General features: G+C 45.4%; 1 protein-coding gene across 1 annotated transcript in view; it reads right to left on the reverse strand.

Annotated features, from left to right (window-relative positions):
• LOC119652329 (dual oxidase) overlaps positions 1–19,601 on the reverse strand; it is an 84,808-nt gene extending 65,207 nt beyond the window's left edge. Inside the window, exon 1 of the mRNA XM_038056341.1 lies at positions 18,983–19,601. The gene's annotated coding sequence lies outside the window, so the exon portion shown is untranslated. The remainder of the gene's footprint in view (positions 1–18,982) is intronic.
• Positions 19,602–21,968: the final 2,367 nt, after the last annotated feature.

Genomic DNA, 21,968 nt, shown 5'->3' on the forward strand with positions numbered 1-21,968 from the left:
CATCCGTAAATGCCTATTGCGATGCTTGTACTCACAACAAATGAACCATGTCCGGGTAGCAAATACAATGAATCATTGGAAAAATATCGAATCAATACGGAATGTAATCACTTAACAAGATAAATCTTCACAGCACAAACCTGTAGTATGTCCGTCATACAACTGTTAACAACGCAAAGACCACTGACGGAATGTATCTAAACCTTCATAAGTTGCCCACATAATTTTTATCTAATGTGTCTGATCACGGTATCACTTAATCCCATTAATTTTGTGTGTAGGCAAATCCGTGATCAAATCGATCTGTCTTGACTTGCATTATTTTCCCCAAATTGACTCAAGGACCTGCCAAAAAGTTGAGCAGTTTCAATGGTTATCTTACATGTTTCTTGGGTAACCTCAGGGCAAATTGTCATTATCGCAGAAGGTTTTTGGTGGTAGCAAAGTGTGCTACGCTGGGTTTCAGCACTAATAGTGGACGTGAACTAGATCAGGTGTAAAATCTTTCAAGTGGGTACTCGAATTTGGGCAACTCCAACACTAACAAGGACCCGAATTAGCTTAAGTGGAATTCTTTTTGCTTCCCCCTTTGATTTCACATACGATCCAAGGTTGATACCATTGAATGGAATCAGCGTGAAATCTATGGAAATCCGCTCTCACTTTCATTTCTCTAATTTAATAAATTCCATTTTCCCAAGTATCTTGCCGCCGTAATGATTTTACTATGGTAATCAGAGTCCACCGACTGAACAGATTTCATATCTTTTATTTACGAGATTGTTAGTACCGTAAATATGCGCGCTTAGAAGTGAGAACATAGTAGGCAAGAGGTAATTCAATTATGGCCGTTAGACGTTAGACGTTAGAATATTGTTTAAATTCTTATCTCCGTCATAATTGAAAGGCTGTGTAACGACTCCAAATTATTAATTACTATAATTTCTCGCTGCCATTAAGAAATCCTGTTGAGTACTGGCTGAAATTTATGTAATAACATGGTTTGCGCCATTATTTACTGTTTGGAGCTCTAAGTCTACCAACTTCTGATTTGAGATGTTTTGTTAATTATTGAGGCAAGTTTTCGAGGCATTTCTTAAGCGAAGGCACCTGTTATTAATTTAACAATGTAATTGTATCTTCGGGCGATGCTGGATGGTTAGCAATCTTTTCAAAAAATTATATTATTTCAGAGGTAATAGGTGGCTTTCAAGAAAATTATGTGATTCGGTTAGTAATCGATCAATTTTATAAACGCAAGTTAAATAAGGATAATAAAAATTAAACGCCAACTAGCTATCGGGCAGGAATCCTTACCTACTTCGGGGAGGGATAAGTGCTTAATTTTTGCGATTCCGCCTTGTGAGTTAAGGCTTAAGAATACCCTCAAAGGCTTCCCTGCCTTTCGTAAAAGGCCACAAAAAAGGATAGAAATTTGTGGGCTAGCAACCTGCAAATTTCAAAATTTTACTGCTGCTAAAATGACAACAACGCCCAGTATAGGGGAGCCAGTCGAAGATCACGTCTAAGTCAAGTAAGATAGTGTTCTTCTGGAGAGTACTCCTTTCCTTCCCACGGCAATAAGCATTTGTACACTGGAAAGCCGATTGATAGCAGACACGAATCCGGTATCGGATTGCTTCTAACAGCTACGACACTTCCGCGCACTTCCTTGACTTGAGAGACCGCTCCTAATACACTTCTGACTACAAGATACCGGCCCAAGTAACGAGCATCATAACTGAATAATGCTGTGCAGTGGAAAATGATGGTTTCTACGAGCAGCTACACGTAGTTCAGGAGAGGCTTCCTGAAGATGATATTGTGATCGCAATGAGAGATCTGAACGCTAAGGACTCTAACAACAGCTTCCTAGGACTCATGATGGGGAAACACGGTCTTGACGATCATAACAGCAATGGTGGGAGGTTTGTGGATTTTTGCAATTTCCAACGCCTCAACATTATAATAATAATCAGTGGCGCAACAATCCAACTGGATCATGGATGACCTTGAAGTGTATTAGAGCACTTCATTCTAGACCGTAACGGAACACTACAGGATTACAGTACCCTAAAGGAGGTGCTCAGAGGTGGCGGCGAGGAAGATGGGGCGGCAACCCTATCGGCCAAACCAAAACCAAGTGGTCGAGGAGAACCTCCATAGTGGTGGCACCGGAAGACGCTGTAATCACTTTGGTTTGCCGGCCGTGATTCAGTAGGCGAATGCTCCAAAGACCTAATTAGGGCGATCAGACCCGAGTCTGCACGGGGACTCATCTGAAGTGGCAAATTGGTCACGAAACCTTACCAGGGGTATACTGGTACCATGGGAACCGGGAAAGCCCCTGGACCCACATACTTCGGGTGAACTCCTGTTGTATGTGAGGACAGCTCGGTTATTTGCGGTTGGCCCCCCTAGTGGGAGTTTCATGGTGGTTGTGCTCAAGCGAGAAGAGACTTTCGGGCCTCGACGTGGTGTTGCGTATCAACACGGGTGCCATACTCCATAGTTCGGTAGAGATTTAGGTAATTCTTGCATCCACCAGTATGAATGCTAAGCCATGCACTTGGTATAGACTGGTACCGTTGTTGCTTGTCTCAGCGGGGCTCTGATTGTGGTCACAAAATCAATCCGTGTCTTAAAAGGAGCGTAAGATTAAGTCTCACGACAGGTGCCTACGTAAAACACTATGGGCTTCAGTACCCTAAAGGAGGCAATGTGGTCAGCATTGCGCCTGCCCGAAATCATTACCCTGATTCGACTCAGGTACTCATTCACAGCTGAGTCGACTAGTATCCGAAGTCAAATCACGATACAAATCCCACTGCCATCAATTAGATTTGAACCTCGACCTTATATACAACAGCTTTGTGCTCGAAACACTCAGCTATCCGGACACTCCCGCCTCAACATTGGTGGGAAATTATTCGAGCACAACCTGCCATAACGTCTGTTGATTTTTACCTGGCCTACACCGTATTGCAATCAGGTTAACCACCTTGCAATCAGCAGTAGATTTAGCAGTTGTCTACTTGTTGTGCGTAATAAGAGAGGCATTGAGATCAGCTTCAAAAGGAATCATCATCTAATGGTCGTGCACCTTCGTTTGCGTGTTGCGTCCGCATTTCTCGCAGGGTTGGAGAGCTGAAACCCCCCAAGTTCAACATTGAATCCTTCATCAGGGCTAGTACCTAATTCGGAGACCACGTGCCTCTACCTACCGAATTAAGAACTAGCACTGATGAAGGAGTAATGTGGTCTCCGAAAAAAATGTATGCGGAAGGAAAATGACAATTTTTACAGTATAAGGAACAGTACCTAGTTCTTCTCTTAATTTCAACATTGACTGTTTGTATGATCTGATATCTTGCAGATCAAAAGGTCGATACACTAAGTAACTCGACTGACAATTTCCATGAACATTAGACCAGTTTCAAAAATGTCCTCTCCTTGGGTGCTACGCCGGTCATCCGCCACATCCAAGATCATGGAAGTGGATCTGTGGCGCGACAGGATTATGCCGTCGCCGTAAATGTTGCGAATGTGAGCGGACAGATGACGCCATCGGCGCTCTCCACTCAGTTTAGACCTCGCCACAGGAGTGGGGAGCAGAGTGCCATGACTTGACGGCATGACGTAAAAAAAGAAAAGAATTTAGAAAGTCGTCCGTCAGCCGTCAGATATAAGTATATAATTGCTTAAAATTTTATATTTAATTTTCGAAAGTTTTATAAGCATTAAGTGAGTTTAAATATTGCAGTAATTTTGTATTGAACTTGCTTTCAAATGAAATGAAGAATTGTCAAAATGTTACCCTAAATTGTAACAGTTGCTAATGTTAAGTTTATTCGAAAATTTACTCGAAAATAAAATAAAGAAAAATAAAAGTTAAATAAAATAAAGAAGTGCTTAAAGATCGATGAACGGAAGGGTTTGAAGGTTCCACTGCCCGCTACGAGTGGTGACAGGCGTGACGTGGTCGAAATCTGGTACCGAACGAAATTCTGAGGAAATTAACTAAGTGGCACGGAAAAATTGTTGCTCCGCTGGTCAGGAAAGCGGAAGATTCCGCAGAACGCAATGACTTCCGAACTGTATACCGCATCAAGGGAGAGCTTGCATGTGGTCGTAAATCTTTTGCTGGTCCTGTGAAGGACGTTAGCGTTCGACTCCTCATCTATGATAACGAGAAGTTCATATGGTGGAAAGAACACTTCATCAAAGTTCTTAACCGTAACACAACCAGCCTCCCTCGACGATTACCTACCTTGTCGTGATGAGGGAGCTCAGTAAGGAAGATCCTCCAGGAAACGAGAGGTAACACCTGAAGCCAAGCGGTAATCAAAACCCCAAGCCAAGGTGTGACTACCGTGCCGAGGGCTGAATGGTCACAAGGGTTAAGATGTGGCCGTAAACGGTGAACTCTGGGTACCAGGTGACCCCCAGTTTCAACTAGCCTTGCCTCGGCAAAAAGGGGCTCTGCCGAGATCGACTTACTTTCCCCGGAAAAATTGAGGCCATGGCAGCCAACTATGAAAAAACAAAAACATAAACCTATAAAGCAAACACTATTAAACTTCGATCGCGACGATCCAACCCCGAGTGAAGAGGCAACCCTGAGCTCATCGATGGAGAACCTGAGTCTAGACTCAGATTCCTCACTTATTCAAGTGGGAACCAATTCAATTGGGACCCAGTCCTTAACGGAGGAGCCGAAGCAGGCCCCTTCTGTCAGAACTCCTGACCCCAGGCTCCAATCGGCGCCACCTCCTGAGGCTAAAGTCTTGTCCACGGACAGCAAACTGCCTTCGGGCAAACCGCCTTCGGGCAAACAGCCTCCGGTCAAACAGCCTTCGGGCAAACCGCCTTCGGGCAAAACGCCTCCGGGCAACGCACAACCAAAGAGCTGTGCCAAGGTTGAGGGAAAAGGAGCGTTCGGGGCACCTGCGGATAAGGGGAAACCGAAGCGGCAGCGGTCCTCGGATGATCCTAACTCTTCGACACAAAAGGCAGCAAAGAGGGCTCGGCCGGCAACGGCTAGGCCTTCATTTGCAGTCAAGGCTATCGAAGCCGATGAATGGGTCCTATATGACGACTCTAATCCATCCGGCTACGATACTGAGCGGTGCGAACAGCTTAGGAGGAAACTCCTCCTAGCTGTAAGGACTGCGTCCGCGCAAGGCATTAAGCTTTGCTTCGAGTCGGTAGGTGTATACCGTAAAATTTTACGGCTGAACTTTGTCGGCGAAGACACGAACGAGTGGCTCAGGCAGTACTGCTCCTCCCTTAACGATGTGTGGGAGGGTGCGCGACTAACCTTGAAAAGGGTCTCTGAACTTCCATCGATCAAAAAGTGCTTTCTCTGGCTTCCAGAAGAAGAGCGAAATGGCGTTGGGGTTCTGGAACAACTTGGTGTACAGAACAACCTTAACACTTCCACCTGGTTGCTGCTAGGCAGCAAAACAGGAGAGAGAACCGATAGGCCGGGTACTTTTCTCACTATCGGCGTTCCTGAACCTGATGTTAAGAAGGTTCGGGAAAAATCGGGTTGCCGGCTCTACTATGGGCTGGGGACCGTCACGTTACAAGTGTCGGCTCCTAAAACCATTGAAGGGGACATGCAGCCCCCGGCGTCTACATCTAAAACGTAAATGAGGTGCCACATTTCCAAAGTAAATTTGCAGCATTGTAAAGCGGCGACTGCACTTATCAGTCGTCGGATCAATAGCTGCAAGACATTTATATACCTCATACAAGAACCGTGGGTTGTTGGTGGGGCAGTCAGGGGCCTAAACTTCCGACATGCTGACCTATTGTACGCCAATGGAAGCGATCGACCCCGCACCTGCATGGTAGTCTCCAAAGACTTCCAGGCTAACCTGGTTAACAACCTATGTGATGGCGACACCACATCGGCTAAGCTAACCGTAAAAAGTCAACAGGGAGATAAAGAGATACTATGGTGCTCTGCATATTTCCCCTACGACGCAGAAGACGTTCCCAGTGGAACATTCATCAGAGCTATCCAATATGCCAAAAGTAGAGGCATGGGTGTAATAGCAGGATGTGATGTCAACGCTCACTACATATGCTGGGGAAGTTCGAACATCAATGCAAGAGGATCGAGACTACTGGAGTATCTAGTAGGAACCGATTTGCAGATCCTATATGTGGGTAATGAACCCACTTTCTTCAACGTGGTCAGGCGAGAGGTCATCGACATCACGGTGGCATGGTGGCACGGGCGCTCCTGACATCGCGGCTCTGATCGGAGAGTGGAGAGTATCACACTCTCGGATCACAGACGCATTGATTTCGTTATGGGCATGGATCCACCTCCACCCACTCCATTTCGGAATGCGAGGAAGACAGATTGGGTAATGTATCAAACAGAATTGAGCGCCCGAGTCACGATCCCTGGGAAGCGCATCAAATCCATTGCTGGAATTGAAAAGACAACCCAGATGATCACAACTAGCACGAGAGAAGCTTTCGAAGAAAGCTGTCCACTCAAGATTCCAAAGAAGGGTAAAACACCATGGTGGAACTCGGATTTGGCAAAACAGAGGAGAACGACAAGGATGCTCCTCAATCGTGCTCTGAAGGGTGAATCAAGCACTAGCTGGAATCGCTATAAAGAGGCACAGAAGGCTCTAAAGATGAGCATAAGATTGGCCAAACGATCATCTTGGAGACGCTTTTGCGAAGAGACTAACTCTCTTGAGGCAACCTCAAAGCTGAAGCGGATTCTGGTCAAAGAACGTATCCGGAAACTGGGTTATTTACGTTTACAGAATGGGAAGTACACAGAAAGCGATGAAGAAACGGCAAATCATTTGCTTGAAGTACACTTCCCAGGCAGAATCCAAAATCTAATCTCGAGGCCAACAGGTGCATACAGCCCTCAACCGAGAGACTGGAATCTGACATGCAAAGTAGTGTCACTGGAGCGAGTGAAATGGGCATTTAACTCGTTCCATAGATACAAGTCTGCAGGTCCGGATGGCATCATCCCTGCGCTAGTAATAGAAGGAATGGATGCCATGGGTCTACATATTCGGAATATATATCGCGCATGCCTAGCACACGCTTATATTCCAATTAAATGGCGGGATGTGAAGGTGTTGTTCATTCCCAAACCAAGAAAACCCACCTACACAGACGCAAAAAGCTTTCGACCGATCAGCCTAACGTCCTTTCTGCTAAAAGGACTAGAAAGACTAGTAGATCGGTTCATAAGGGATACACACATTCCTAAATGGCCACTTCACCATAGGCAACACGCCTACCAGAAAGGCAAATCCACGGAGACAGCACTCCATGAACTTACGGCAAAAATTGAAAAGGCGATGTCCGAAAAAGAATACGCCTTAGGCGCATTCATGGACATCGAAGGTGCCTTCAATTATAGTATGTGACCGCTTGAATGCAACTCTGCATGTAATCCACAGCTGGTGCCTCCGCAACGGACTCACGGTGAACGCTAGGAAGACTGGACTAGTTATGTTCACTAGCAACGTCAGGTGGGGTAACTATACGCTACCCACCTTAGCAGAGGTGGAAATCCAGCTGGCACAAGCAGTCAAGTACTTAGGAGTACATTTCGACTCCAAGTTAACGTGGAAGCATCATATCCAGCAACAATATCAGAAATCCTGCAGATTGCTCTGGTGCTGTAGGAATGCGATAGGTAAGACCTGGGGACTTTCACCTAAACGGATATACTGGATGTATACATCCATAATAAAACCCATTTTGATGTATGCATGCATCGTCTGGTGGTCAAGACTGAACTTTGCTAACAGCAGGAAGCTGCTAACGCAGATTCAGAGACTTGGTTGCCTAAGTATTACTGGAGCAATGAGTACTACGCCGACTGCGGCACTTGAAGCTATCCTAAATTTACCCCCCATTCACTTGGAGGTGAAACGGAAAGCGGCCAACGACGCATATAAGCTCGATACCATTGGGGCGTGGGAAGGCGGCCAATCCCACGGCCATGCGTCTATCTGGAAATTCATAGGCAAACATCCGGTAGCCCTGATGCCGACCGATCATATAGTTTCCAGATTCGTCTTTGAAAAGACATACACTGTCGTAATCACCGAAAGAGAAGAATGGTCGACAAGTGGCCATGAGTCTTTTCAGATTACAGACCTAATAATCTTCACCGACGGGTCAGTCATGGAGGATGGATCGGGTGCAGGGGTGTTCTCGGAGAAAAAAATGACGACCATATTCCAGGTGGAGATATATGCCATTTAAATGGCAGCAGAAGAATGTCTGCGACAAAAATGGAGGGGTCGCACCATTCGAATCTGTTCCGACAGTCGGGCGGCATTATCAGCACTAAATGGCAACAACATATCAAGCCAGTTGGTGTGGAGTTGTCATCAGGTGCTGCTGAAACTTGGCCGACTGAACGAAACATTCCTGATGTGGGGCACTCTAACATCGCCGGCAATGAGGAGGCTGACAGACTAGCTTGCCGAGGGTCTGGATCCACAATGGTGGGGCCAGAACCAGCTCTTGGAATCCGACCATCTACTGTCAAGTCTACTCTGAAGGGTGAAATTGCAAGGATTCACGCAACCGAGTGGAAAAATTTGGACTCTTGCCGGCAAGGGAAAATCCTTGTGAAGGAGCCTAGGGCCACTAAAGCGGCATTTTTGTTGTCTCTTAAGAAGTCGGACATGAAAACCCTAGTAGGGCTTTTGACGGGACACTGCCCCTTAAACTACCATATGGAAAAGATTGGGGTAGTGGTTTCGGCTAGGCTAAAGCCTACGAACACCGTAGGCGGGAAGCCATTGAATAGGCAACTACGTGGATAGTACAATGGGCCTAATAATGGCCTGAGTGCTCGGAGCTGCGGCTCCCCCCAGTTAACTAAACTAAAACACAACTAGCGATAATCTTCCTCTTGTGGATGCAATGGCTAGTGACCATAACATGCGGATATGATCTGTTCCTCCAAGCAGAAGATAAATCACCTCGGCCATCAACGCACTCAAAAGGAGTAAATACGCTTGGCTTGACGGTTCTCCCGCAGAATTATTCATCACTGCACCTACCATTATTGCAGATCTACTCCATTTCCTTATATGGGCATCTTGCGAATCCAATACCTTTCCCAGAAAGTTGAAGAAGGGGACGATCGTCAAGATTTCAAAGAAGGGACCCGTGTTGATTATGACAATGGGAGGGGTATCTGCGTAATAGTTAAAATAATTCGGGAATGCATCAAAGAACATCTCAAAAGCTCGATCGACAGAGAGCGGGCTTCTTTCCACTCTTCATCCTTCTGCATTGACCACATCAGCACCTTACGGATCGTCAACAGTATACGAAATTCAGATTTTCGCATCAACGGCTCGTCATTGATTTCGAGGAAGCTGTCAACAGTGTGAACAGTGCAGAAATGACATTCTGGAGAAACTAATAACTATAGTCAGAGCGAGATATTTCACATACTGCGGAGTCCACGTTCCATCTTGTCACCGATATTTTTTCTTATTATTGGTGACAAAGTTAAGCCATCTTGTTCGAAGTGTTATGTTACGTTACGGGTCACGTGTGGACATTGTGGATTTTGTCTACGGCCAATGTGTCCAGAGATCCAGAATTCGTGTACACCAGGATGATCGGTGTGCTGTCCGGAAGTTTCTACGGCCGCAAAGATTGTAGCATTTCGGTGTGACTTTGTCATCACCCAACCGCTTCATTTCGCGCAGCAGTTGGTTTAGGGCACGGCCTCCAAGCCATAACTTTATCAGTAAGTGATTAAATTTGATGATTCTATCGTGAAAAGTCCAGATTTGCGGCTAACAAAGTCATCAATCATCTTCATCATCAACGGCGAAACAATCGGTTTAGGCCTACCTTAATAAGGAAATCCACAGGTCGCGGCCTTGCGACGCAGCTCTCCAATTCGATCTCCCTAAAAGTTGTCTGGCATCCTAGCGACTTATGATTTTTAAATTGATGAATTGCACGGACTACTTCCTTTATACTTGGTGGTGGTAGCATTTGTGCCTCGTTTTCAGTTTATGAGACCTTCAACTAGCCGACATTTTGGTTGTTGAGCAGTTAATCAAACTACACACCCCTCTTTTGCATAAATAGGGATCGCCCCTTAAGTTCCACATAGAACGATGTATTTCAAAGTGTTCAAATTCTGAACATCGTATCGTATCGTAAGTCTCTTAAAAGCATCGCAAGCAAATGTTTCCCTTTGTAACCATAACAAGTTTTTCCTGTGGATTTTGATAGCGCAACAAATAGACTGAAAATAAACACCAACAAAACCCAGGTTATCAGCCTAATGGGAAATCGCACTCTCCCTATCTGCAGAATATCGAAGGGTCAATCAATTTGTACATCTATGAAGCGTAATTTCTTGCATTTCTGGCTACGCCATGCAGTCTCCCAAGGTGACCGACGAGTGGGTCGCACAAGGGCCTTTGGGACACAACAGTAAACGAAGAGTGTAGGCCCCTCCGGGAGTCCTGAGGGAGCTGAGGCGTATTTCAACGAATCACGAACGATGTCGTGTAGATGTTGTCTACAAGCTGTACCCCACAAAGGAGTAGAGCAAACATATATATATATAATTTCCATGGCTCAATACTCTCAATCTGACATTTTTTGAGCAATATTTTCGAACTCCACTCCACACGTTTATAGATTTCTGAATAGAACATGCCACAATGTCAATTGCTTTAGATCCCACCAAAACTTCCCCAAGCTGAGTCCAACGTTCTGAACCAAGAGCTCTTGGGGCGACCCACTTCTCAGCCATCTTGGCGTAGCCAGAAATGCAACTGTGGTCATTATTATCAATGGCGTAACAACCGGTATCTGGTCTAGGCTTGCCTTAGTAACGAACTCCAAATATCCTGGTTTTGTGCCGATGCATGTTGTGCAAAGGAAAAGAGGGTGCGGACGACCGGCACGTAGTAGGTGATAGCAGATGTCCAACATTTAGAAGAAAACTGAATCGTAAGACTAAATGAGATAAGAGATGAGATGAGATAACCATTCAAGAGCCGAATGACGATGCAGTCGTAATCTGCGAACCTTACCGAAATTGCGGTAGTGTTAAGCGTGTAAAAAACCTTTCTGCGGCGATATGGGCATGTGGAAGGTAAACCGTACAAGAAACAATGACATTCCTGCAAAATACAATGCCGTCCATATCTACAGTACAACATTAACCCAATATGAGGATATGTTAGGCAGCTTGGCGTTGGACGCTAGAGGATGCAGTCCTAAAAATTTTTCTGGCGATTTCAATAGGTTGACCTTGTAGTCGAGTGATGAACACCTTGGGTCAAATCCTGTTTGAAACCTACGCAAAGCTGCACATCATACTAGCCAACGTTGAAAACGTGCCCACTTCCCGAGGCAGATAGTTGGCTCAATCACCGATCTAACTTCCCTTAATATCTCGTTGGTGATAGGCAGGCACCTTGACTAACCTGGGTGCTGCTGGTTACTTAACTCGAATAATCGAGCGATTTCTTTGGTAGGAGACCGATAATGGGCCGAAAGAATATGTTGTGACTAACAGCAGGTGTTCCCCAAGGCACCGTATTGGGACCCCTGCTGTGGAACATAATGTCTGATGGATCACCTGGCCTTCACGTGCCAAAGGGGGCAACGTTGATTAATTTTGCAGAAGACCTGTTGGTGGTATTAATTGCGAAGCACCCCGAGGACGTGGAACTTTTTGGCAGCGAAACCATTCATGCCACGAAAATAGCTTATAAATGGTTCAACTTGGCCTGGCGAACGAGAAGATGGAGGCAGTTCTTATTACCGTTCATAGAAAAAACAATGCTGTAAAAATCCAGGTTGGTAAGCACGAGATTGTTTCAAAATGGGTCATTAGATACCTGGGGGTAATGATCGATGCCAAGTTGCGCTTCAAAGGGCACTTGGACTATGTGCCAGATCAGGCAGCAAAGACTAGTTCATCTCTAACAAAGATGATGAATAATATTGGAGGGTTAAAATATACGCGGCCGCTCTCTGGGCGGGCGATGAACCAGAGCAAGGTGAGTTCGATATACCGGTTAATTGCGCTAAGGGTGTGTAGTGCATATAGTACAGTATCCAGTGAGGCAGAGGGTGTCACCGCGGGAATGATTCCTTTGGGTCTTCTAGCGAATGAGGCACACCGTCTCTACCAGAGAAGGAAGACAGAGATGTACAGGAGATGGCAGCAACGGTGGGTTAACTGGGGGAAAGGCGGCTAGTCTCATACATTGATCCCATGTCTTGAGAAATGAGTCCAGCGAATAGCCGGAGAATTGAGTTACCACCTAACATAGTTATTTGCGGAACTCGAATGATGCAGGAGGTACTTGCATCGTTTTGGATTGGACGAGTCTCCAGACTGTGCTGAATCCGCCACTCCACCCGAGGACCCGGAGCATGCTATGTTCCATTGTCCGAGATTCGCAATAGAAAGAAAGAGGTTAAACGAAGCTCTCAACGAGGTCCGAGGTCGAAAGCAAATTGAAACGCGACAAGCGTAACAATAACTGCAATATAAACAAGTCGGGAAACCGGAAGCTGGACGTTTCAGGTACAAAAGGTTTTGTGTATTTCTTAGTACGTAGCACGGAATATATCCATACATTATGTGAGAGTATCCACTTTCGGGTGATATTGACATTCATAGTCTTCAATTTTCAAAGAAGCAACAAATTTGAGGTATTATAACTTTGTTAGTACGATTTCCACCAAACTTGGTAAGATCATGCCCTATATTATAGCCTAGATCACTACAAAATCCTAGGATAAAGTTGAGGGGGTTTTGCAGCCAATTGCTAAAAATTATAGTCATATACTATTATTAACTTTATTTGAACAGATATCGGAATGGAAGGTATTTCGAGGCCAAGGTACCATATAGTGGCAGTCTCCTGATTTTTTTCAGGTTTTTCGGTTGCGCAGTTTCTGAGAATGACTCCCTTAAAGAAATGATCAATTTCAACCCCCCTCACTCCCCACCTTTTCAACAAATGTCAAAACTAAGAGCGGCAGTACTGACCAAGACCTTTAATTTGATACTCCATATGACTATATTCGATGAAAAAAAAATGTGCACCCCCGTTTTGCATGTAGGGGGACCCGTTTACGACGTAAAAGAATGTAACTCACTATATGTGTGGGCGTTCACAGTTCCCACCTCACTACCAACTTTGGTGTCAATCACTATAACCGTCTCCGAGAAAAATGCGTATGACGGACAGACAGTAAACCGATTTTAATAAGGTTTTGTTTTATACAAAGCCAAAGCAGGAACTGAATCGATCCCGAAATGTGCAACGGACGGGTGATTTAATCGGGCTGGTGTAAGTCAGAGCCCTCTCTGCGAAGTAATAGTTGATAGCGGTCTTTTGAGGATATGGGTGAAAAAATTGGAATGGCTTTAGTGGATGAGGAGTTTACTAGATATATTGATAAATGGAGAATAAAAAATCACTACTACCGAGGAAGCCGGTACTGCGTTTTAATCCCTTGGAATGTAGAAGTTCGTTAGCTACTAGACTCCCCATTAGCGGTATCTACCCTGTGGATACCGTTGGGTTACATTCATAACGATAAAATTGCTACCTGATGCTACGTTCACTTGCCTATTTTCTAATATCTTACCTATCCAGGAGGCCACTACTCCTGACTCCGTTGTAAATTAGGGTATTCTGCATTTCGACGACGTGTTGTTGAAAGCGCCTTTGATATCTAAAACCGCTCATTTAGCTATTTTCGCGCAATATACTCGTATCTGTCATCTGGTAAAAGGCTATTTCGGTTGGTTGCACTGCCTGGTAAATATGTTGCAGGTAAGGGATTATGCTGTAAAACGTTAGTTCTCATGTGCAAACGATGTCAGGCTACTCGATCTAAAAGATCATCATCAACGGCGCAACAACCGGTATCCGATCTAGGCCTGCCTTAATAAGGAACTCCAGACATCCCAGCTTTGCGCCGAGGTCCACCAATTCGATATCCCTAAAAGCTGTCTGGCGTCCTGACCTACGCCATCGCTCCATCTTAGGCAGGGTCTCCCTCGTCTTCTTTTCCTACCATAGATATTGCCCTTGTAGACTTTCCGGGTGGGATCATCCTCATCCATACGGATTAAGTGACCCGCCCACCGTAACCTATTGAGCCGGATTTTATCCAGAACCGGACGGTCATGGTATCGCTCATAAATTTCGTCGCTATGTAGGCTACGGAATCGTCCATCCTCATGTAGGGGGCCAAAAATTCTTCGGAGGATTCTTCTCTTGAACGCGGCCAAGAGTTCGCAATTTTTCTTCCTAAGAACCCAAGTTTCCGAGGAATACATGAGGACTGGCAAGATCATAGTCTTGTACAGTAAGAGCTTTGACCCTATGGTGAGACGTTTCGAGCGGAACAGTCTTTGTAAGCTGAAATAGGTCCTGTTGGCTCCCAACAACAATGCACGGATTTCATCATCGTAGCTGTTATCGGTTGTGATTTTCGACCCTAGATAGGAAAAATTATGAAAGTTGTATTCTCCTATCCTCATTCTTCCTGTTTGACCAATGCGGTTTGATGTTGTTGGTTGGTTCGTTTTCGGTGCTGACGTTGCCACCATATATTTTGTCTTGCCTTCATTGATGTGCAGCCCAAGATCTCGCGCCGCCTGCTCGATCTGGATGAAGGCAGTTTCTACGTCTCGGGTGGTTCTTCCCATGATGTCGATATCGTCAGCATAGGCCAGTAGTTGGGTGGACTTGAAGAGGATCGTACCTCTTGCATTTACCTCAGCATCATGGATCACTTTCTCGAGGGCCAGGTTAAAGAGGACGCATGATAAGGCATCCCCTTGTCGTAGACCGTTGTTGATGTTGAATGGTCTTGAGAGTGATCCTGCTGCTTTTATCTGGCCTCGCACATTTGTCAGGGTCAGCCTTATTAATTTCGTCGGGATACCGAATTCTCTCATGGCCGTGTACAGTTTTACCCTGGCTATGCTATCATAGGCGGCTTTAAAGTCGATGAACAGATGGTGCAACTGTTGTCCATATTCCAACAGTTTTTCCATCGCTTGCCTCAGAGAGAAAATCTGATCTGTTACTGATTTGCCTGGAGTGAAGCCTCTTTGGTATGGGCCAATGATGTTCTGGGCGTATGGGGCTATCCGGCCTAGCAAGATAGTGGAGAATATCTTATAGATGGTACTCAGCAACGTGATATCTCTATAATTGCTGCACAGTGTGATATCTCCCTTTTTATGTATGAGACAGATTATGCCTCGTTGCCAATCGTCAGGCATTGATTCGCTGTCCCATACTTTGAGCACAAGTTGATGAACCACTTGGTGTAACTGGTCGCCTCCATATTTAATCAATTCGGCTGTAATTCCATCGGCTCCTGGCGACTTATGATTTTTTAGCCGATGAATTGCACGGACTGTCTCTCCTAAACTTGGTGGTGGCAGTATTTGTCCGTCGTCTTCAGTTGGCGGGACCTCCAACTCACCGATGTTCTGGTTATTCAGTAGCTCATCAAAGTACTCAACCCATCGCTCTAATATGCCCATTCTGTCAGAAATCAGATTTCCCTCTTTGTCTCGGCAGGATGAGCATCGAGGTGTATAAGGCTTCATCCTGCTGACTTGTTGGTAAAACTTCCGCGCCTGGTGCGGTTGCTCCCTGTACTTTTCTAGTTCAAAGACTTGTTGGTTCTCCCAGGCTTCCTTTCTTCGTCTGTGAAGTCGCTTCTCCGCTCGACGGAGTTCGTGATAAGTCTCTGCGCGTGCCCGCGTTCTTCGAGAATGCAACATTACTCGGTATGCGGAATTCTTCCGTTCCGTTGCTAGCTTATATTCATCGTCAAACCAGTCGTTCCGACTCCTTTTGCGGTTGGGGCCAAGTATGTTTGTGGCCGTACCCATGATAACGTTCTTCAGGTGATTGTGAAGATCATTTGTTGATGCTTCATCTCCAGGTCCTCTGTTGACTGCGGTTATTGCGGCATCCATTTCCCTCTTATAGGTGCCGCGGAGGGCTGTGTTGTGGATGGCTTCAGTGTTTACTCTCACCTGATTGTCAGAGGGCATTCTAGGTGGTATTGTTATTCGAGCTCGGAGCACCATGCCAACGAGATAGTGATCCGAGTCGATATTGGCCCCCCGATGTGTTCTGACATTCATCAAGGCTGATAGGTGGCGGCGTTCTATCAACACGTGGTCAATTTGGTTGAAAGTGGTCCCTTCTGGAGAGGCGCACGTATGTTTGTGGACCGCTTTCCGCGCAAACCAGGTACTTCCAACAACCATTTCGTGTGACCCTGCTAATTGAATAGTCCGCAGTCCGTTATCATTTGTTTTTTCGTGTAAGCTTTGGGAGCCAACGTATCGCCTGAATACGTGCTCCTTCCCTACTTGGCTGTTAAAATCCCCAAGTATGATTTTGATATCATATCTGGGACAGGCTTCGAGGGTTCGTTCTACTGCCTCGTAGAAGTTATCCTTCTCCGACTCTGTAGTCTCCTCTGTAGGGGCGTGAACGTTTATGAGGCTTATATCTATAAACTTGCCTCGCAAACGCAGAGTGCATAGCCGTTCCCTTATGTTTTCAAAGCCGATAACAGCAGGTTTCATTTTTTGGCTGACTAAGAAACCTACTCCGAGCACATGGTTTACTGGACGCTATAATATATGGTGTAGTGGCTCTTCTCCAGGAAACCGGCCCCTGTCCATCGCATCTCTTGCAACGCTGTTATATCAGCCCTATATTGGGACAGGGTATCGGCTAGCTGCTCATCAGCTTCATCTCTGTACAGGGAGCGCACGTTCCATGAGAAAATGCGCAAATCGTTATTCCGCTGTCGTTGCCGGGTCCGTCGTTTTAAAATCCGTCCTGTCCGAGGCTCCTGTTGTGGCTTCGTAACAAGTTGTTTTCCGTGTAGGGTTGTCAGCCCTACCCAACCCCCAACCTGGAGGACCAGTTGGTACAATTTGTCCCGTTTTTAGGCGCGGGAGACTCGCCTTCATCCTTCTCCGTCTGCAGCTTTTCGTTAAGAAAGAGCTCCCAGCGGTCACCACGTAGAGGTGGAGATAGGGTTTGGTAGTAGAGCTGTTGGTGTTGGTTCAGCAGGCATTTCCCAGGTTTTATGCTCCATGTGGGTACCAATCCACGTTTCGCCCCGGGACCTATACTACCCTTTGAAGATCTAAAAGATGAAAGACGAAAAGATCTTTTTTCCTATTTTCATAATGAAGACCAAATTTACCCAGCTCGATATACTTGGGATATGTCCCTAGACTATACTGTCCCTTACTGGCCTCAGGACGGTACCTGCAATGGCTTCTAGGTTCCTTTAATGTAGTCCTGAGGAGGTAGCATCTGCTCTGGGTGTTCCCACTGCCCATCTTACACTAGCTCCCGAAAATTTATCTCTTTTGCTATTCTCCTCCTCCTGTTTGTTATTGGTGTCTCGGACAAGACATCGTCATGAGATACGACTCCGAGAAATAAGTTTTGCGAAATAGATATATCCTGTCCTCCTCATTCTCGGTAAATGTCCCTTGTTCCTTTTTGAGCCAGGCAGAGGATATTGCTCTATATTTAGCTATAAACTTTTATTGTCTGGTTAGCGGACTCATCGTCATAAGTGAATACCACACGCGTGCGTCTCTAGGACTGCGGTATATGTTTGACCAAAATAATGCTCCACATGCTAGGGAGCAATTTTTTCTGACTGCTTCTTCGCTGTCTTAGCACGAGGATTTATATCGGGAGAAACTAGTTATAGCCCAACCATTTCTTTCCAATTGTTTATTCTCAAAGGCTAGGATTGCATAATTTCAAAGCGACTCACAGTCCTTCTCCCTAGCAGCGAGGTGCGTCTAGACCAGGGCCAGAAGATTCCGTTCTGTCCCCGATTCTAAGAAAGAATGTGCGCCAATGTCTCTTATCCAGAATATTATTAAATTTTGCAAAATTGTTGATGCTTTTGCTGTATCTATATTCGATCCTACAATAATAGGGTAGTAATCAGAAATAATATTTGGCCGGCGAAGAGCTCTCTTAGGTGTGATACTTGATACCAAATATCAGTCTCCACAAAGCTATATTTTATGAAAATTTGCTTACGGGAAACCTAGTGACGCTAAATTTGAACCACTTTTCAGACATTTCTAGACAAAATCTATCAAATTCTTCAGGCGATCATTACTAATTCGAATTTCAGACTTCACAGACCGAAAACCTCCACTCCCCGAAATCGAATTCTTCACATTCCACTTGTTCATGTTTTCTACGTAAATAAAGAAAATTTGCTGCCAATATTTCACAATTTCTCATTATATCAAGCAACGAATAAGACGAGCCTTGACCTTCATGGGAAAACGAACTGAAGCAATAAGGCCGTGCTGGGCAGCATTTCTGCTGGAAAAAAACTGATATTAAAATCTGCATAAACGCATCATCACGACCTCTTCAACAAATACAAGATACAATATTATAAACAAGAAGCACGAAATCCGAGCGATAGTGGAGCTCAGCGGGTACCCTAAGTCGGCTGGTCGCTACTCTCAAGTACCACTTCGGTAGTACCGCTTTGCAGCCATTGTTCCCATGAATGAAACAGAAATTTGCGCAAGAAAACGCTTTCTAAAATTAACTATCGGCGGTGAAAAAAAAACATGTACGCATTTAGTGAACTAGACACTAGTGGTAAGCCTCGCAAGCCCAGTCGTTTCATCATCGATTTGCCATATTGCGGATGCTGCTGCAGACCACGGCTATCTTTTCGGGGAGTCAATTAAGCGTTCCAATCGGTTTTTGCATGGCTTGAGGATGATATGCGATTCTGGGCAAATGGCACCGGGAATCATTGAAATGTAATTAGCAGTTGAGCCTGCTGTTGCTGCAGCATCCATTCATCCGTCTAATGGAAGACCGAAGGGGAGGAGCATGGGATCGCTACTTACCGTTTCTGAACAAAGTTGCGTCCGCTGCGTTCCGGAGCTGTTCTCTGCTTACAGCTGGATCAGATAGTCTGGCCACAGTCACATACACCAGACACTCACTCACTCGGGGAATCTGACTGAAAACTTATTTTTTGTACTGCAGCATGAAAATTTGCTCAACACCAACTCTGCATTTCGACTTGCCGTGCCAACAAGGCCGCTTAAGACATTACTCAACTGAACACTTTCGGTCCCCCCTCACAGATCGGTGCACCAGCAGAAGCACGAACAACGCGAAATATGCAACTCTGTAAGCCTCGCGCGCACTAAACCTCACAACCTTTACAGCCCAGATCAGCCAGCAAGGTTCCCTCCGGCCGAATTTTCCAAGCGTGAATGTACTTAAGATACGTTAACAATAATAAAAGGCAAGGAACCCGGATCTACGTATCTCTCACAGCCCAGCCGAAATTAAATCACATTGACTGACTCAAAGAAAAGATATCGGTGGTAACCTCATTAACCTGTTTCAAGAAATAACACTGGCAACAACAACAACGACCTGAGCTACGCTAACTCCTCTGGAAGGAGACCAATACGGGCAGAACGAACGCGGTACGAAACCAGCGCTTTCAAGCGTACGATGAAGACTAACTGTCTCAAATGGAAGTTAGTAAGCAAGTTAGCCAATCTGCCAGTGCACGAAGAAACGCTAGAGACTTTTCGGACGCTATGAGTCTTCTCCAGGTCTGTCGCCACTCAGCCACCAACCTCCATCTCAACTACAGCTCCACAAGGTGCTTGAGCTCCAAACAAGTTTGCTGAACAGTCGCTGTTACTGGCTTTTGCGTTCGAGCGACTCCAGCTTATGATGGTATCGTAAATGGTTAAAGTTTTTTTGCTACATGGCAACACGCATGCACTGATGACTGTTATGGAGTGACGCAGGGATGGGACATAGGAACGTCAATGCTAGAATTTATATTTATTGTCATTGCATTAAAATATCTTTTTTTATTTCTAATTCAATAGACTCACTCGTAAATAGTTTGTATCTGACGATTATCGGAAATAAACATTGACAAATGTGGAGCTGCAGCCTAAAATGCAAAAACCACCCCCACCCAGGACTATGTGCCCAGAATAAAGAAATTAATCCATTCGCTACTGCATTTATTCCATATTTTATACATGCCTTCTTCGGGAGCAATTTGCCCCTTTCCTTCTACAAAAAGGACTAGAAAGACTAGCAGATCGGTTCATAAAGGATACACACATTCCTATGTGGCCACTTCATCATAGACACCACGCCTACCAGAAAGGCAAATTCACGGAGACAGCACTCCATGAACTCACGGTAAGAATTGAAAAGGCGATGTCCGAAAAAGAATTCATGGGCATCGAAGGTCCTTCAATTATGCTTCACTCAGCATGGAATCGAACCGCTGTTAATCAGTTGGATCCTTCACATGGTAGAGTGGAGAAAAATCCACATATTGGTCGGCTAGAAGTCTGTTGAGGCAGGATGTCTTAGGGACTGCCCACAGGGAGGGCTTGTCTGTCAGCCATTATGGCTCCTGGTAATGGATACCCTGCTGTGGCTCCTGGAGGACAAAAAAGTCTTCGCGCAAGCATTTCCGGACGATCTAGCCGTAATAACTACAGGCAAGTTTGCGGACACAGTATGTGACCGCTTGAATGCAACTCTGTATGAAATCCACAGTTGGTGCCTCCTCAATGGACTCACGGTGAACGCTAAGAAGGCTGGACTGGACTGTACTTTGCTAACAGCAGGAAGCTGCTAACGCGGATTAAGAGGCTTGGTTACCTAAGTATTACTGGAGCATAGAGTACTACGCCGACTGCGGTACTTGATGCTATCGTAAATCCACCCCCCACTCACTTAGAGGTGAAACAGAAAGCAGCCAACGGCGCATATAGACTCAACACCATTGGAGCGTGAAAGACTGCCAATCATACGGTCATGCGTCCATCTGGAAATTCCTTGACAGACGGTACCTCTGATGCCGACCGATCATATGGTTTCCAGATTCGTCTTTGAAAAGACATACACTGTCGTAATCACCAAAAGAAGAATGGTCGATAAATGGCCATGAGTCTTTTCAGATTACAGACAGTAATCTTCACCGACGGGTCAGTCATGGAAGGCGTATGGATATTCTCGGGGAATCCGATTATGGGACTGACCCGACCGACGAGCACTAAACAGCAACGACATTTCAAGCCAGTTGCTGTGGAGTTGTCATCAGATGCACTTGAAATTGCAAGGATTCATGCAGCCGATTGGAGAAATTTTAACTCTTGCCGGCAGGCGGCGAAAATCCTTGTGAAAGAACCTGGAGTCGCCAGAACGGTATTTTTATTGCCCCTTAACCAGTGGGACATAAAAACCTTGGTAGTGCTTTTAACAGGATACTGCTCCTTAAACTACCATATGGACAAGATTGGGGTGGTGGTTTCGACTATGTGTAGCCAATGTGAGGAGGAAGAGGAGACGGCCTTGCACTTTTTATGCAGCTGCCTCCTCAGATCTCAAACGAAGACACCTTGGTAAGGTTTTCTTCAATGAAGAATCTGCACACTCTGCCTCTGTGTAACCGAGAAGCCATAGAATAGGCGATTTATGGGGATAGTAGAATGGGTCTAACAATGGCCTGAATGCTCGAAGCTGTGGCTCCCCTAATAAAACTAAACTAAGCTACAATGATTTATATATTAGACGGCGGTATACACGATTTAATATGAATAAACATCTTTGCGATAGGAAACGGCGCACGGTACCATTCAGGTCCTCTATTCGTTCCATAGCTAGAAACACCCTAAAGATACATTTCTGTATAAGCCCAAATTCAAAGGTGTGAAAATAAGGGCCATCCTGGTATCCCAAATAAATTATTTTTCATCCCTCTGCCATTCCGGATGATCCAAACGGAGAACAAGTGCCAAAACCGCCAACCTTATACGAAGTAGGGGCTGCTTTATTCAA

This window comes from Hermetia illucens, chromosome 3 (genome assembly GCF_905115235.1).
Source record: "Hermetia illucens chromosome 3, iHerIll2.2.curated.20191125, whole genome shotgun sequence".
Taxonomy (NCBI): Eukaryota; Metazoa; Arthropoda; class Insecta; order Diptera; family Stratiomyidae; genus Hermetia; species Hermetia illucens.